Source organism: Callospermophilus lateralis, chromosome 4, assembly GCF_048772815.1.
Source record: "Callospermophilus lateralis isolate mCalLat2 chromosome 4, mCalLat2.hap1, whole genome shotgun sequence".
Lineage (NCBI taxonomy): Eukaryota > Metazoa > Chordata > Mammalia > Rodentia > Sciuridae > Callospermophilus > Callospermophilus lateralis.
Genome location: NC_135308.1, coordinates 27,043,421 through 27,054,551, shown reverse-complemented (window position 1 = coordinate 27,054,551; position 11,131 = coordinate 27,043,421). Strand labels below are relative to the sequence as shown.

The 11,131-nt window shown below is 37.2% G+C and overlaps 1 pseudogene; it reads right to left on the bottom strand.

Annotated features, from left to right (window-relative positions):
* Positions 1-918: 918 nt before the first annotated feature.
* Positions 919-2,884, bottom strand: LOC143398185 (disintegrin and metalloproteinase domain-containing protein 21-like; annotated as a pseudogene).
* Between the last annotated feature and the right edge of the window lie 8,247 nt (positions 2,885-11,131).

Genomic DNA, 11,131 nt, shown 5'->3' with positions numbered 1-11,131 from the left:
AAAATATGCACATGTGCACAAATATACAAACACACACAAATATATCTATGAACTGTGCTTTTGCTAAGTAAACCCAAAGAGATTAATTCAATGAAAAGCAAAGTACCAAAATTTCTTAAAATAATGAAAAGTAGTAATATGCTAGGAACTACCTTTATTTGTGGGATAATATTTATGATCTTGAAATATAATGGCTCTCTGGTATTTTCTGTCTGTGATCTCTAATAAATATATTTCCATTTCCAGAAATACTAAAGATTAATACATGAGAACTTCCATTAGTATTCACTGTATTTTCTGAAATTGTAAGTTTTTGTTTTTAATTCTGAGGTATAATATCAATGTTTTGCTTCTCTTTCACACTTGCAGTTTGTTCTTTTATAATTTCTTTCATACTTGGACTTTTAATATTTTGCTTTTCTTTCTCAGTTGTGAGTTGTTCTTTATTATTTTTTTTCATACTTGGAGCCTGCTTTGTTTTCACAGTAGAAGTTTGAAAACTTTGCTTTTCTTTCTTAGTGGAAGTTCGAAAACTTTTTTCTTTCTTACTTGAAGTTGGAAAACTTTGCTTTTCTTTCTTAGTTGAAGTTTGAAAATTCTTCTTTCGTACTTGAAGTTGGAAAACTTTTCTTCATCAGTCAAAAATTGAACACTTTGCCTTGGTTTCCCGGGTGAAATTTCAACATTTTCCTCTTGCCTGGGTGAAGTTTTAACAGTTGGCTCTTCTGCCTTCTTTCATTTATCAGATTTTTTTCTGGGTTAACAAAAAGAAAAGAAAGCAAAGGCAAAGCAAACCTGCAAGAAGAATATATAGCAGCATTAACAGGTAACTCCACCATGATGGTATCCTCCTTCTCTGAGGGGGTGGGCCACTGTCGACACCATCTACCCTGCTTCCTTCAGGCAGTTGTGTGGGGCTCAGTCATAGTCACAATGGCAGTGATATTTATTATTACAGATCCCTCTCATATTGCAGGCATCAGGCGAACAAACATCTTCCCAAAGAGGCATAGGGACACACTTCCTGTGGAGACACATATATTCTGTGCCACACACTGTACCATCTTTCACATTACCAACATCAGTTATGCTCATGCCAAGATGATAGTCTGTTCCCCAGCAGGTGACCCCATTGACTTGAGCTGAAAACACAGTAGCGTGTTCTTCTAATAAAGGAATTTCTATCACATTCTCACACTGAACTCGCCCACACAAGACATCTGAGATATCGCATGGTACATAGCTAGTGTCTTCCATACCACAGTGACCAAAACGGTCACCTCTGGTGTTAACTTACTTGTAACAGATCTGACTTGCAGTCTGGGCTTCTTTGCCAAAATTTTTCTTACACTGCTCATCATGGCTGCTGCATCTCTTTCCATAGCAGAAGCTATTGTTCAGGCAAGGGATCCTGTCTTCCACATACACATCATCTGGACACTAGGTGAAGTGCCATCGCACCACTCTGGCAGATCACAGTCATTTTCCTGTGCTCTGCACACTGTGCCTGATGGCCTGAACTTGCAGTCTTTGCAACAAAGCCCCGAAGTACAATCAGCCCCAGGTTTCAGAGTGCAGTCTTGCAAACAACATAAATCATTTGTACATGATTTTATGGCTCCACAATCACACTGCTCCTCTCCTTCAACCACACTGTTCCCACAACGCTTTTTTGTGAAGATGTTCTCTGGATTTGGTGCACTGTGCAGACAAGTACTATTGTTAATGATGTTAAATAATGCAGCATAACGTCAGTTGCCGAACACTTCTGCAGGCTTAACTTCTGGATTCATGATGCATAATCTTTCCCCACACACACAATTGCTATCATCGTCTCACATCCACAAATTATGGCCAAGCTCATGTGCCACAGCAGATGCAAGTGGAAGTGGTTGGTCATTAAAATACACTCTAATCCACAATTTCTATTTATGTCACATATTCCTTTATAATGTGATGTGAAAGGCTTTTCATCACAAAAATCTTGTTTTATGATAATATGTGCAGCATCATGACTCACACGAGAATTAAAGCTGTTTTTTTCTTCCAAGTGCAAAACTCATACATCATTCTCCGTGGGGTACTTGCTGTATAGGGGTTTCTTTCATTCCAGATCTCAAATCCAGTGAGAATCACATCAAGACCCATTATTTTATAAAAGGGATCTACTAAATCTATAGCCATAATTACTTCTAATTCCACTTTTGAAATATTTTCTCCCTGAAAAATGAATTGTTCGTGTTCTATCACAATTGCCAGTTCAAGCAACCATTGGTGGGCCCACCCACCCTCAAGGGAACTTTGCATCAGAGTGGCACTAACATTTTCTTGAAACTTTAATTGTGGATCTATTTCTTTTTCTGTTAATCCACATCTGGGTAGAGTCTGTGTCTCTTTGCCGTCAATCTGATATACCAAATGTTCAAAGGTGGCAGAAAGCATTTGGGCTTGATGATATAAGCAATGCCATTTATCTGTAGCATTCCTTGTAGTCTTCCAAAACAAGTATTAAGGGCAACCAGGGATTCTGAGTCTCCTTCCACATAGCCATGATAGTAGCAGTCATTTTGGAAAAAAGGCTGGTCCTCAACCAGAGCACCCTGGTCAGTGTAGGTGAACAAAGAGAAGTCTCTGGACACCAAAACCTTCTTGGCCTTCATGTGGACAGTGTGGGTCTTGCCCCCAAAGTGCAGGCTGTAGGAGAGCCACCCTGGAGTCCTTATGTGTCTGCCAGGACCATTTACCCTCAGGGTATCATCAGTTCTGGGGGGTTGTGATATTGAGAATGCCCAATCAAGAGCCAACCAGAAAGGAATAGAGGCACTAATGGCCGGAATAGATGGAGAGTGTTCTTCATATGCACCAAGGCCTCACCCACAGCCATTATGAAATGAGGGTGAGAGCAAAGGAGGGGAAGGCAGGAGTCTTTGCTTGTCAGTCTCCACCCTTTGAGTTGGTTGCATGTATCACTGCCATTTAATGGTCTTTCTTCCAGTAGAGTCAATCCATAAGAGAACCAACTAAAAATAAGAACAAAAAGAAGCGTAGAGATGGGGGTTGTTGTCTGAGCAGGTCAGGGTGAAGGAGAAAGAATGCATATGGATGAAAATGGAAGAGTTTTTAGTTACAGGAAGTGCATTGAATTTGCTTTTGAGTATCTTAGGCAGAGTTAGACTCTGATGTACAAAAGAAGGGCAATTGGCCACAGGGGGATGTTCACTGAACCTCAGTGAAGGCCACATGGATTCATTATGCATGTATGTTTATATGTGAACCTTTCCGCCATAGATTTTTAAATCAGGAGTGTGTTATTCCCTTGAAAGGGAAGCATATTTTCTTTTGATGAGGGAATCTTGATTTAGACATAATGACTTGAAAATATATCACTCCTCCTTCATTTGTATTTCGTATGATTAATTAGTCATATTAATCAAGAGAAATATAATCTACAAAAGTGCTCACATGTTATTTTTTCTCATGGTCCTTAATATGTAAAGGATTGCGTCCATGCCACAAATCAGTACTTTTCCTATCTTTATTCAAGCCTGTTAAATCACAAAGTATCTAAACATCACCTCTACTGTACAAATACTGGTATCCCCTGTAAAGGACACTATAGTTCAATAAACGAAATAATTCAATAAACATACAGGAGGGATTACTTTGGGTTGATGACATTCACAGATGTTTGTATTTGATTCTGCTCTTAGGAAATAAAACATTTTTAAAAATCTCTGCACAGGTTAAATGGGAAGGAAATCAAACTCGCTGTAAAAGCAACAGCTGGAAGTGGAAGGATGCTGAAGGCTAAAGGAAGTGCCCTCAGAAACAGAAGGAGATCAATGAACCTCAAGAGGAGGTGATGAATGTTATGTGATGAATGTTAACAGTGTTTTTCTAGAACAAAAGGATCAACCTCCTGGCATTTTTAGGGTTATAAGCCAACTAACTCCCTAAATAAACATTTTCAAACATATTTATTTCATCAATTAAATAACTACATAGATAGATATAGATATAAATACAAATACTAGATAGCTTAGTAATAAAGTAAAAATGAGAAATCTGCTTCTAGCACAGAGTTGGTGGGCAATTCTGACTCCTTACTTTGTACTTGGATAAGATATTAACAGAACATAGTATGCAGGCACTGGACTACCCCCTGGGGAAAACATAAGTGAATGATAGAGACCTAAGTAAGTTAATGGTCTGAATCATACATTTAGGTACAGTGTTTGAGGCAAAACTGCACCTTATGAATTTGTAAAATTGCTTTTAATATTTTGCATAAAATATCTATTTAGGAGTGTCCAGTATCTATAAGATCATTAAAGTAATGAGATTATTTAAGTAATGAGATTAAGCTAGCTTAGGAAAGACTGAGTGGCACAAGTCTGTGATCCCAGAAACTCAGGAGGCTGAGCCAGGAGGATTGCAAGTTCAAGGCCAGTCTTGAACTTAGTGAGGCCCTAAGCAATTTAGTGAGATCCTGTCTTAAAATAAAAAAATGAAAAGGGATAGTGATGTAGCTCAGTGGTAAATTGCCCCTGGGTTAAATCTCCAGTCCCCACCCCCCTACACCAAAAAAAAAAAAAAAAAAAAGAATTGCTAGAGGAAAAAAAAAATGTTCTTCAAGGACAGGAAGATCTGCTCCAAGAAATTTAAAATACGTGAATGAAATATCACACTTCAGAGTATGTAACAGAAAAATGAAAGTTGCCAAATTCAGTACCTACCATCTCCTAGACCCAGGACCCATTTCTCTTTAGGTTTTCTTTTATCTGAATTCTAAGTTCTTTGACTTATTCACTGAGAATCATTTTGATGTCACTTATGGAAACTTCATTTCATGAAATACAGCAACAACCTCTTCTCTACTCACCTTTCTTTATGAAGAGAGCCTTATCCCTATTTAATGTTACAAAAATTTTATATCATCAGTATGAAACCTACCAGAGGGGAAGCTTTCCAGTCCCAGAATTACCCTGCGCCATACACACTAGATGTTACATTGTAATTTACTTTGATCACTAAAGCTACTTCCAAACCACTAAACTAGTAGCCATCATATAACATTAAATATCTTTTTTACTCGTTCATAAACCAATCTCCAAAATACTTCTACACAAACTACAAAGAATCCGACAGCTGATTTACCACTTTCCTCTCTGCTAAGAACCTTACCCATATCCTCCTCTTGTTTGGTAAGTACGTGGGCAACCCACACACCACCCACTATGTGGCTCCTTTTACCTTTACAGTAATCTCCCACCACATTTTGCCATCAGCTTATGATGAGATGCATCAGTACCCTTGAGCATTCCTAAGCTTACATATTAAAAATTTAACAACTTTTATTCCTATTGAAAATGTACTCAATAAATACATGGAAGACTCATCTTTTCTATCCACGTTTTACCCCTGCTCAAGTTCCCATCATTGTAACTGTCATCCCTATACCCTTGCTCTAGACTGCATCAGTTCAACCACATGTGGCCAAAGTCCTCAACCCAATCTAGATTAATGTTTTTGCCTGATTTTGCCCCTCCTACAACATGCTACGAACACAACTGGAAAAATAGACCACAGTCTATCTAGGGGAATGTTTAAAAGGTGAAAACTTAAAAATTTAGGATGAGATACCCACATATTTTAGTCTCAAGGATGAAATGATAAACATATGTTTATTTCAAAAACTCCAATGTTTGTAATAATCTGGGTTTTACTTATTGTCCACACTGTTTTTTAACTTTCTGCTTTTAAAAATTTCTTCACCAATACCTAGGAGCCTAAACAAAAGTGAACATTGTCTTTGTTTTTATAAGTTTTTATTACAATAGAATTTTAATGCTAGCTTGAGTTGGCAAGCCAAGAATTCTTCATTTAATGCATGGTTAATTAAAAATCAGATATTTTAATTAGTCTTTGCTTTGTGTTTGCATATATGTCGCAAGGGACTCATTTCATCATCATTAAAGCCACAGAATGCCTGGGTAGCTAGGGTAAAATAATCAAGTAACATAAAGGAAGGTTTACTGCACAAAGTTCCAAACCTCTACAAAATAAATAAAGCACAATCCCCAGAAGGAATCCCTGGGTAACAACACCTCTAGCTTGTGAATAAAATTCTAATATTCTAATTTGCTCTACAGTTTTCTCTTGCTCATATATTTGGGAATTATGAAGGAGAGAGAATTTTTGTTGTGATGAAAAAGACTTCTCTATTAATGATACCACACGGCTGAAAATGAACTTAGGTAATATAACAGAAGCAAGTAAGAGGGAGTCAGCCAACTTGTAAACTATTTGAGCCAGAACGTCTTTGCACTCATAACATTATTTTATACTTTGGACCCAGAGATCACTCCTCTTGAAAGAATAAAATATTTTCAATAATTTTGTGTAAGAGTACATGAAGAGTTCAGAGACTTCAAAGTAAATGGTCATGCATCATCTTTGATAAATGTTGTTTTCTTTTCTCCATTGCTTTATCCCATCCATTAAACTCTGTACCCTAATTATAACATCCCTTCTTGCTTTAATTTTCAGCCTAATTTCAAGTTTTTTTTAAAACTGTGGGTAACAACATAAAAATATGGAGATTTAGAGGCACTGTATTATCAAAGGAATATAATAAAATACTATAAAGGACAGAGATCTTCCTAAAGATCTGAATATTTTAAAATAATCACAAGGGTTGTGTGTGTGTGTGTGCGTGTGTGTGTGTGTGTGTGTGTGTACACATGTGAATGCATGCATGCATGGGTATGTGTGTTACTTCATGCATTAATAGTGGTACCTATCTCCTGATGAGTTGTTAGATCCTATGATCTTATTATTGTTACAACCTTCTTCATGGATCATTTGTAATACCTGTCTTATGGACAAATATTTTTATTTGAGACCTTACATTACAAGGAGAAATAAAAATTCCTCTTTCAAATGTTTCACATTTAATTTCTAGAATTTGGCTATCTAAAAAACAAGTGTCTCAGTTCTGCATAACACTTCAAAGGGCTGCATTTCTTTCCCACTCTTATTCTATAATCTCTGCCAAGGTTTTTTATATGAATGAATCTGATTTCCTTACCCCATTCAATGTGCACCAGCAATTCATCCATATTAATAAATTTGATTTTTCTTACCCTAATTAATATTGTCCTTCCATATAATAGAGTCATTGTATTTCTGTATTTTTGCTCATACTTTTACCATGGGCCAAGGTTATGCCCTCCACATTGAACCATATTATAGAAAATTTGAAATATATCAAATTCCTTAAATTTTCAAAGCCATTTACAACATTTTCCATGGAAAACAAACATCTATAGCTTCCTTTTTAAAGTCACTGAATAACCTGGGAACATTTCATATCTGTGCATAAATATGCATAATAAGAAAAGGCAAAAATCAGAAGTTACAAGAAGAGGAAGATGAATAAAGTAATAATGTATAAAAGAATTTCATAGGTCAATTGTTGAGCTAGCAGCCTAAAAGTGCTGATATAGAATAACAGCATTAAATAAGTTGGTTAAGCAAATGATGCTAAAATAAAAGCAAACGGTTCTGTTCAGGTGCAGAATAGATTTGCAAACTGAAATACGAAGTTAATTTTAGAAACTGAAAGAACATTCCAACAAGGTGAGTCAGGATTGAGGTTTTTATATCAAAGAGGGGAAAAAAAAGAATGTATAACTCACATTCTTGAAAAATGAGCAAGGATTGAGGAAGCCTGATGTTAAGAAAGGGAATCTAGTGATGGTGGACACTATTCCAAAGTATGGTGCACATTCTTCCAGTCTGGCCAGCCTAGAATCTTTCCAACAGGATATTGAAAAGTACAAAAAAATATCTTGTACAAATAAATTAGTTAAAATATTTTAGGTTCTATTTTTACTAAACACTTTTAAATCACTCTGGGAAGACATTGAGCTTGTTGAACTTACTCTCAGGTGCTGTAGAATCAGAATACATGATGCTCTTGAAGATTTTAGCAGGGACTCTCCCTGCTATGGAGTGTTTTGTGTATATTTCAAGCTGCTCCCTGTTATGTATGCTAAAACTCAGTCAAGAGGTACATGGATAGATGCTCATTATTTGAGCATCTGCTGAGTATCCAGATGGTTGACTGGAAGTAAGTTCAGATCACATAGGTCCATAACTCAAGGAGCAATACCTTTGTGGTACTTTTGACTCTCACTCTTGAAATTTCAGTCTTTGAATAGTCTTTAATGAGTGGTCCTTCTGTTATCACAAAGACTATCCAGGTGCACAGAGATCCATATTTATAACATATATTTTTGGAATACCAGGTTCATCAATGCCACAACAGGGTCCTTGATGTGACTACTAGTTTTCACGGACTTTAACATTCCCTGTATAGATCTCTCAGGAGCCAGTTACCTTTCATTCAGGGTGTTTATTTCATTTATTTTATTTTTTTAATTTTTTTAACCTATGTCTCTTCTATTCTATTGTTGAGATAACTGAAGAAATTGTTTGGTTCTCTTTCAGTGGTATATTTTTCAACTCTAAAAATTTCATCTTGTTCTTTTTTGATTCTTTTATTTTTTCTGAATCTGTTTCTTTGCTTAGACTCTTTATTTCTTAATGTGTTTCAAGTATAATGGCAATTGCTTGTTTAATCATTTTAATGGAGCCACTTTAAATTTTTTGTAGCATATTTTTAATATTCTGATATCTTAGGGTTGACATCTATTCAGCATCTTTTTTTTTTTTTATCCAGTTTTAGTTACTCCTGATTCTTGGTATAATTTATGATTTTGTTTTCATTGTGAGCCTTCTATGGATTCTGTGTTGTCAACTCGGCCTTATTTGAATCTTATTTTTCTTTTTGATGGTACTGTGGTCGGGGAAGGATGGGTGCTACCTCTTCACAGCAGATGTGGGTAGCAGTACTGGTTTCCCATGTGGCCACAAGGAGTCAGGGAAGTGGGTGCTCATTCTATATGGGAGAGGAGTTCTGGCTTCCTACTGGGCCTCCACAGACGCCTCCCTCACTGGGAGAGGTACATGTGCCCCCTACCTACACCTCCCATGGTCACCATGGACTTGGAATGTCCTGACTGCTGGGAAGTAGTGAAAGTCCTGACCCTCCACTGGGCCTGCTCCAGCATCACCAGGGATACAAAGGGTGGAGCATTTGCTTACTGCTGGGTGAAGTAGAAATTCAGGCTCTTCACATGGTCTCCACTTACACTCAGGTGGGTCTTATTATCCTCCTAGTGGGCCTGCAATTTTTCAGGTGGAGTACAACAATTATGATTTAAAATTTTCCATCTTCATGGGCTGCTCCTCCTTAGCTGGTCTATTTTTCTTTCCACTTTTCTATAGTTGGGCTATACACAATGCTCAGGGTTTTGGGTTTATTTAGCAAGATTAATTGGGAGAAATGTAGTGACTCCCTTTCGTTAGAAGCAGAAAATCGAGTAGCTTTTAAATAGGTGGACTTGATCGGCTTAATGTGTCTAATCTTTGTGATTAAGATCTTACAGTGTGACCAAGGTTACAGGTTGAAATCAAGAAACAAGCTTTGGAATTTAATATTATTAACAGTACATTATTTGGTGGTAGAACTCTTTCAGACATCTTAATTCAAGCTGAACTCCAGAATCAAGGCCACCAAACTCTATTTTGAAATATAAATCATAATGAAATATTTTTACAGCATTCAGCTGTCAAGCAAGGGGCCAATCTACCCCAGATCCCACCCAGGAGAGAAGGAGAAAACTAGCACAGCCCAAAGGAAGTGAGCTCCATCTTATAGATGGAACCTTGAACTACTTTGCAGCTCTGCCCACTCTGTTGTCCCAGAAGGTGACTTTTGCTTTTAACAAACCTCTGCCTTTACTGCCAGTCTCTTCTGTCTTGCTCAATTCTTTGAGCCAAGAATTTGGACCTGGGACCCCTTGGAGATCCCTACCCTCCTGTTGGTAACATCACTCCATATGATACAGAGGGCACTGGGATTAGATTATACTCTCCAGCCCAGTAATCCTTTGAACTACCAAGGGTCACTTTAACATGAAGACTGATCAGGCTACCACTGGTAACCAGGGCAACTGTGTCACTAGTTCATGCACAGAACTGAACGCCAGCAACTTAGACCAATCAACTAACCCAGTCTCTCAGAGATTGCTTAATAACCTTCCACAAATGTACCCCTACCCCATTTTCCTGAACAAGTCTCCACAGATCATAAAAATCAGTGTAAGAACACTCATCTATTAAAAAAAAATGAAGGAAAGTATGGCTTATATTCTGCATGAACTGTTCTGGCTACTGAGCCTCAGAGCAGTGCATTTTGGCACCCCACATAGATGACTCTGTGGAAAACAGTCATGTGCCACTGCTTGACAATCACTGTGATGGGTATCAACCTGTTACAATTTCCCTAGTATAAAATGTGTCTAGATAAAATGTAAACAAAAGATAAAAATCTGATCTGATCAATTCCTTTTATTGTATTTAAATAATCTTTCCTTTACTCTCGTTTCAGTGAATGCTATTTCTTTTCATGACCAAATATATCCAAAAACTTTTATTTTTATGCAGTTCATAAGGTTAAGAAAGAAGAAGAAAAAAGTGTGAATTTCTTCTCTCTATTTTTGAGGTATCCTCTCATTTTCTTGCACTGAGCTTAATTTGTACTTATTCATTTTTAAACCACTAGTCTTAGAATGCCTCTCTTCTGCTTGAAAAAAACAAAGACTCTAGCAATTGTCTAAATTTTTCTTCTCCTGTGGGAGATTTAATTGAAAATACTCTTGACTACAATTTTGAAAATATTAAAACAAGTAGAAGGATGTATAAGTGAAAGGGAAGTCAGAAAAGGTCAAAATCCCTCCCCTCTCATAAAATGGAAAAAAACCCCAAACAAATAAATACAACCCAGAAAGCAAATTCAATGTGAGAAGAAAGTTTAGACTCCTATCCTGCTTAGGTTATCCCACGAGGTTGATTGTTTTCTGTGTATGGCTGAATTCCAGTCTGCCCTTAAACTGCCTGGAGTTTCCCTCCAGTGTCCATCTGTGGTTAGCCTAAGGTGACACTTGCCAGGCAGAGATCTGTAGGACAAAGCTTGGCAGTCCTACCCACAGCCATTTTTGTG